Here is a 6,000-nt window from a genome sequence, read left to right on the forward strand (position 1 = left end):
AGTTCTTCTATGGTATTAGCCTTAGATTTCACGCGTTGATTTTGAAACATTTTCAGCCGGCAGTAAAAAATGGTGAAATCAAAACGGAAATTCTGACAAAACTATGATATATCGCTCACGGTGATGTGATTTAGAAAGTTGGGAAAAATCCTTCATTAGCGAACTATATTACTTTGATAAGCTAAAAGGTTGAGCATACGTTTAACACTAGGATTTGGAAAAAAATACAGTAACAAGCACTACAATTTTTCCTGACATTTACTGAAAAAATGAAAATGATTGCTTTTCATTTGGCCGAGAAAATTAATTTTACATTGAAAAGGTGTAACTCAAACTTTAGCTCATTTCAACACCAAATTCGATCGTTTGTATTGCCTCATTAAATGACTGAGTGAGCCTTGCATAACAAAAGAATCGGTTGTCCAGGTTGCTAACTGCATACTTATTGATTATGGAATAAAGCGCAAATTATTACTATTGAATGCGTATAATCTCCAATCAATAATGAACCCTAACCCTAACCCTAAGACCCTAACCCTAAACCTAACCCTAAACCTAATCCTAACCCTAACCCTGACCCCAACCCTAGCCATAACCCTAACCCTAATACGCTGGCGAAGTTACGTAATAATCGGATTACCTACCATAGCAATAGGTGAAAACAATTTTTGAATATACCGCGCTGCACTGATACGTTCACGCGGTACCTCTGCATTGAACCATATCATGCTGATCACTTGCACCTGTAAGATTAGTATCTTTGAAAAGACCAGTATTGTATTCAATCTATGATTGCAGACAACGCACTGAAGGGTCTATTGTTCTATTGTGTCCGATTTGAGCGCTGACATATTGGAAAATGTTGCCAATCAATATTCATGAAGTCGTGCGATCGACACGTACAGCTGTTCAATTGGGCGACTTTATTGTTAGGTGCTTTTATTCATACATTGGGCGTATCGAGCTGTATCGGTTGGTCCGCAATTATATTTAATATAGTATTATAGGCCTACAAGTATGATTTGCTTTGCTTTATTGATTGATTCAGAAATAGTATGGCTATTATGCTTCTCGAGTTATTAGCAAATATATTACATTTGAGGTCCAGGGTAGACTCCTATATATACGCGATGCTCATGTAAAATATTATGGTAGGCCTATACATAATAAAACACGATGTGGACCGCGGCTAATGTCCTTAAAATACTACAGTAGGAGTGATATCATAATTACTTCAAATCCTTATATGTAGACCTATTGGCAAACAATGTAGACAACTTACTTGTGTAGATTCTTATATCCGCCACACAGAGCGCACACTTTGCCTATGCTGCTGAACTGTCCGTAGCGAAATGGTAGAGCAAAGCGTGTTCACTGAGTATAATCAAATGAGCGCCCAAACCAATTTGGGCGCTGCAATAGGTTTGTATTGCAGGCGAACCTCTGTTTTGTGTGCATGCGACAACTCAATCACACCCTTGGGTTGGATTAGAACAAATGGTACCTCTCGCTTGTTTAGGCGCTTTCACGTGACTTTTGTTTCATCACTTATTGACAGTAGCCTACCTAGTAAATCAGAGTTCGTAGTATCTGATCCAAGAAAATGCACTTACTGTGTACGTTTCAACAACCACTGTTGTCTTTGTCAACACTTGATGAGGAGTGACTACAATCTACTGACAACCAACGCTAGAGGATTTCCAGCGTGATTTTTTGCCAGTTGCCATTTGGTTTTCCTTTTGGGGATTTTTTAGATCCCTATTGCATAAACGTGTGGTTATCCTAATTGGACATTTGAAAAGGTAAAAGATCAAATGCAAAGTGTTAAACCAAAAAAGACAGATGAAAACAGCAAGAGTAAAGGTATGGTTGTTCTACCATATGTCAAGGGCGTCACCGAACGTGTCTCCAGAGTAATGAAGAACTATAACATCTCTACAGCCATGAGACCGCACAATACTCTCCGAAAACAACTTGTCCATCCAAAAGATAAGCGCGACTCGCACAACACCACTCAGGCAGTGTACAAAATCCCCTGCAGAAACTGTAACTTATCGTACATTGGAGAAACAGGTAGAAAATTCGGCACGCGGTTAGAAGAGCACAAAAGTGAAGTGGAAAAGTCAGCAGCACCGTGGTCACTAGAGCAGGGAGGAAGAGTCATAACTACTACGCACAAGTCGGCCACAAGGCCTCGTATCCATAGGCTGTTCCCTTGTGGCGTGTGCCCTTGTTCCGTGTTTACTTTTTCCCATGTGACCTGCCACACAGACAACCTATGGATACGGCCACTAAGCAAAACAAAGGTTCGTTGTCTGTGTGGCAGGTCACATGGGGAAAAGTAAACACGGAACAAGGCACACGCCACAAGGAAAGCCTATGGATACGAGGCCTTGTGGCCGACTTGTGTGTAGTAGCAAGGGGGTGACACTAAATTCACGGTTGTTCTATTAGCAACGCAAAATCTATGAAAAATTCAGCTGGTTTACTAGCTAGAAAGTGAGGCCAGTTATCGATCCGTTATAGCTCGTTATGAATAATTCATGTTCGACCCCTTGGATCATGTTAATTGAGTTTGGCAAATAACAACGTTGTTAGTTTTGCGAACTTTGCCTGTTCAATGAGAGTATAGCACGCCCCCAATACATCTGGGCGCAAACCAGGCGAAAACGATCCAGTTTAATGAAATGGCGGACGGGTATTCCCATCAGGCACCAGTGATATGTTTTTTCAAAGAAAGTCTACTAATTTGATATGAAATGACATTTTGCAGTAGCAAAGTCAAAATTAGGACTTGCTGTCAATAATATGAAGGAAATATGTGACAGAGGCAAGGTGGGAAATACAAGTAGTATTTAAGTTATAATAACCTTTGATACCCGACCTGACCTTCCATCATGGCGCCATTATTCGTTTTATGTATTTCTATTATGCTCTCAAGTAAAATAAAATACCAATCTGCGCTGAGCAGACAATGTTACTTGGCTCCCAGCATGAATTATTGATTTTATACGGAGGTAAAGAAATGCACAGTGTATGTGCATGATGTGCAAGCATACTCCAAATATTTACGGTAAATCTGAATAGTGGTCACATGGTGACATATCATGTGTTCGGGAAAACACGTGGCAACATTTTAAGATTTCAGGCTTGTTTACTAGTTAATTGCCATTTGTACTCTTTATTATTTATCTTTGTTAATTAACATATATTTTAAATGCTGATAAATCGTGGTTGGCTGCCCATGATATCTGTTAAATTCAATGTTTTATGAATATAATTCTACCATGCAGAGGGGGTCACGCAGCAGAATTTCACATCACCTGACTTAGCTAGATTTCGAAGCTCTGCTCTTCAAATTCATGTAACTTTCAAAGTTTATACATTTAATATATTTAATAAGATACTAATTTTTTGTTATAACCAACTGGTACACGAAATATACTAGCTTATCACCTGTACAGAAAGGTGATTATCAGCCTTCACTCAGCAAATTCACATGCCCGGCATATATGCAGCCATTCTCCGTCTGGATAACATGACTGTCGCCCTCAATACGTCTGGGCGCAAATTTAAATAACAATACGCTATTTACATATCAATGTGGCCTCATGCTAATTTCTAGCGCCGCTTCCAGGCCTATTCCGTGGTAGTAGTTAAGGACTCTTTCCTCCCTGCATGTTGTTGATAAGAACCATCAAGGGGGTGACACTAAACTCACGGTTGTTCTATTAAACACGCAAAGCAATGACAAATCCCGCTGGTTTGCTTGGTAGAAAATGAGTCCAGTTATTGATCGGTTATGAATATTCATGTTCGACCCCTTGATCATTTTATTGAATAGGACTTGCTGTCAATAATGCGATGGAAATTCGAGAAGGTATGAAATACAAGTAGTATTTCAAGTCAAAATCTTTTACACCACATCTGACCGATCAGAAATGAAGACCACTTCATCCATTATTCTATCCAGGTCTATCACCAAACGCCGTTGTGGAAAATTACGTAACCAATGTCCTTGAACATTTTAAGATCTACGGCTGTTTTGACATAATATAATGACATAATAATCGATTATATATCTTTGGGAATTAACATTTCTTTTCAAAAGCAGACCAATGGTGTTTGCTTGAAATGAATCTGATATAATTCAATATTATTGGAATTGAATTCTACATGCAGCCAGGGACGGCCACGCTGGCACTATCTATAGCTTCAAGCTGCTTCAGTCGGCGGAGCTCTGCACTACAGACAATAAAAAGGCACGTAAATGTCACATTTTATAAACTTAATACATTTAATATCACCCCCATTGTTGTATAAAGAAATCGTGTACAAAATATACCAGCTTATACCTAGGCCTATACAGAACGGTGATTTAGGCCTATGCATCAATTAAACATGCCTGTACACTTCCACTGGTTCGAACAGGCTCCGTCTGCATGCCATGACTAGCGCCATCTATACGAGCTGAGGCCAAATTTAAATAACAATACGCTATTTAAATAACAGTGCAGCTCATGCTAATGAGATAGTGCCTTTTCCTACCAATTATTCCATGGAACCATGTAATTGGGTGGGGGGAAGCTGAGGTCAAAGTGATCAAAGGAAAGTCACGTGAAAGCGTCTACACGAGCGAGAGGTACCTTTTGTTATAATACCACCCAAGGGTGTGCTCGAGTTGTCGCATAAACACAAAAGCACACTTTACCGTCGATATAGAATTATTTACCACCTATCTTAATTTAGGCGCCTCATTTAAATAAGATTACCCGTCCAGGCCCAGTTGAGGTAGTGAAGGAGGGGTCGAGAGGTGAAAACAGGGGAAGCGGATGGGAGATCGAGATTGTAGGGGAAGGGAGGAAGACAAAAAAGGAAGAAAGGAAGACGGGGAGAAGGAGAGAGGGAGAAGGAGAGCGATGGAGTCACAGTGCTTAGACATAGACGTAGATCGGGGTTTGGGGGGGGGGATAAATCCCCCCAATATTTTGCCACAGAGGATAGTCGATATAATCACCCCCCCCCCATATATTGACGCCTGTGTATTGGTTTCTGTCGAAATTAACCTCATATTTAGCAATTTTAGCCACAGAATGCCTTTTTTAACCGCTTCGCGCGAATTTATTCCACTTTTGTCCCATATTTCACCAGTTTAGTTTCAATAGGCCTATGCTAAAATTTTCGCGCGCATTTGTACCATAAGGTTCACTGTAGGGCTTACCGGGTACTTTAAAAAAAATCCATCCCCCCTCCATGTCAAAAAGAAATCTACGCCACTGCTTAAGTGTGTGCATAAGAAAGAATAAGTGCAGAGAAAGGACAAGAAAGGAATGAATAAAAAAATAATTATTATTATTATAGAACATGATGCAGTCATGTCTACAGTAGAATTCACCACGACCTTTGCAGGACTTAAACCCCATTAAAAGCTATTAAACCAAGATAACACTCATTGAAAACAGCTCAACTTATTAAATCAGATTTTCTCTGCTTAAATCCACACTACACATGTTTCTGTTTTAGCTGTGCAATGAGCAAAGAGCTGGTATTATAGTTTCAGTTGGGTGAACGATTATAAAGCGAACGCAAGGTAACAATACTGTGTCAGCTTTTGTTTACGAAATGAGACAATAGTCTGCTTACTCTTAACCAGCGTTCTTAAAAATGAGAAGCATAATGGTTTGCAGACTTAACACGGTTTGGAAATAATTTCTTCATATTTTTTGGTGTTATCTGTCGTTTACATATCCTTCCTAAAACACAAAAGTGCGAATATTTCCAAACACCTAAATTAGCTAAAAATTTAGGACATGTTACAAAACTATATTTTCTAGAATTTCAGAGAATACTTTAAATATTGGCCGGTTATTTTTCACACAGTGACGTTAACTAGGCAATGTCCTATTACCTATAACATACACTAAAACACCAAAGTGCGAATATTTCCAAACACCTAAATTAGCTAAAAATTTAGGACATGTTACAAAACTATATTTTCTA

This window comes from Amphiura filiformis, chromosome 12, assembly GCF_039555335.1.
Source record: "Amphiura filiformis chromosome 12, Afil_fr2py, whole genome shotgun sequence".
Classification (NCBI taxonomy): domain Eukaryota; kingdom Metazoa; phylum Echinodermata; class Ophiuroidea; order Amphilepidida; family Amphiuridae; genus Amphiura; species Amphiura filiformis.